Source organism: Myotis brandtii, unplaced genomic scaffold, assembly GCF_000412655.1.
Source record: "Myotis brandtii unplaced genomic scaffold, ASM41265v1 scaffold702, whole genome shotgun sequence".
NCBI classification, from domain to species: domain Eukaryota; kingdom Metazoa; phylum Chordata; class Mammalia; order Chiroptera; family Vespertilionidae; genus Myotis; species Myotis brandtii.
Genome location: NW_005370755.1, coordinates 1,735,793 through 1,737,637, shown reverse-complemented (window position 1 = coordinate 1,737,637; position 1,845 = coordinate 1,735,793).

Here is a 1,845-nt window from a genome sequence, read left to right as displayed (position 1 = left end):
GGTGAGGAGGTGAAACTCATCAAGAAGATGGGCGACACCTGACAAGCATCCGCAGGCGGCCGGCCCCCAGGCTGGGCTGGGCGAGTATCTCTTCGAAAGGCTCACCCTCAAGCTCGACTAGGAGCCTGTGGAGGCCAGAAGCCTTTGAGGGGCCCTCTGCATCTCCTGGTGTCTGGCTTTTACCTAAGCCTCTCCCTGAAACTACTAGCCATTCTTTTAACCAACCTGAAGTCCTCTCCATGCATTGGACCAAATAAAACAATAAAGCTTTCTCCAGCAAAACACACACACACACACACACACACACACACACACACAAACAAGTAAATAAAAATAATTATGTCAGGCAGGGTTGTTATTGGCAAATCTGATGATACGGTCACCCTACTTATAGTCCTCACAGGTGAAGGCAACTTGTTTTCCTATGATTCACCTAGCGCAGGTGAGAAAATGGGGTCAGGATCACCCTTACAATCCCAAACCATTTTTTCACAAGATTTACACTTTTGTATGAAACTCCTCTGATGCTCCTTGCTTCCTGCTGCCTGTTACTACCCTTTTTCCTAGCTATTATTTATCAGTTTATTAGGGAATCATTCTTCAAAGGCTTCAGCAACTAGTTCAGTATTTTCCTCTATTTTCCAAGACGCAAGATAATCTCCTGATTAACCTACTCCTAGAAGCCATGATTTCCTGCCCTCTATTCTGGATCCTGGCATCTTGTACTCCATCAGAAATATCAAGGTTTTTTTTCTCACAGTCCTCTATATGTTCATATCTCTCACTCAGTATTCCTTCTTAGACAAGTTCTTCAACCTGACTGTTATCCAAGGCCTCTATAGCCCTCTACATTTTCCCATCCATTGGTATCCATCCATCAGTAACGTATCCTTCTCTGTGTAGCTTACTCAATTGCCCATTACTGAAATTTAATTCCTTCAATTAAACTAAACTCTGATCCTTGTTTTCCAGCTCCCCACTTTCTATATTGGATCAATCCTTTCATGTTTTCCAAGACTAAAGCTGGACTGTGAATTCAGTTATAGTATTGAGAATATTGATGGATTATATCTGGTCACCAGCCTCAACTGGTATTTCTATTCTGCCCATCAACTTTTCATTTTTTTTTTTAGATTCTTTCACATTTCTTCATAGCAACTATTTCAAGCTTATTTGCTCTTCTTTTTTTAAAAACAAATTATTGATTTCAGAGAGGAAGGGAGAAGAAAGGAGAGATAGAAGCATCATTGATGAGAAAGAATCATAGATCAGCTGTTCCCTGCAGGTCCTCTATTGGGAATTGAGCCCTCAACCGGGGTATGTGCCCTGACCAGGAATCGAACCGTGACCTCCTGGTTCATAGGTCGACATTCAACTACTGAACCACGCCGGCCGGGTTTATTCACTCTTCTTAAATGTTCAATGCAGTCATTTTCCCCTTTACTCTCAGAAATAACACTGACACCATCTTCAAACCCTCCTCAATTTCCCATCATGTCAAGTACTTACTTGCATTTGTACCCATCCTTTCTTGCTTCTCCTTAGTACAAGAAGAATCTCCTCTCCTATCTGAACATAGTTATTTCACTTGTGCTCCAGATCCTTTTGTCCCCTCAGGGACCAATTTTCTTCCATCCTCAATATTTTACTTGCTCTTGACACCTTCTTATCAGCATTGGGAACATGCTAAAATTTTACTTAGAAACAAAAATTCCCTCAAGCCCCCACCCCCATATCCTCCTCCAGCTTCTAGCTTCTGCCTTTCCTTTTATAGCTAAACTAGAGCAGTCCATGATGAAATTTGTGCATGCGGCGGGGGGGGGGGGGGGGGGGGGGGGGGGGCGC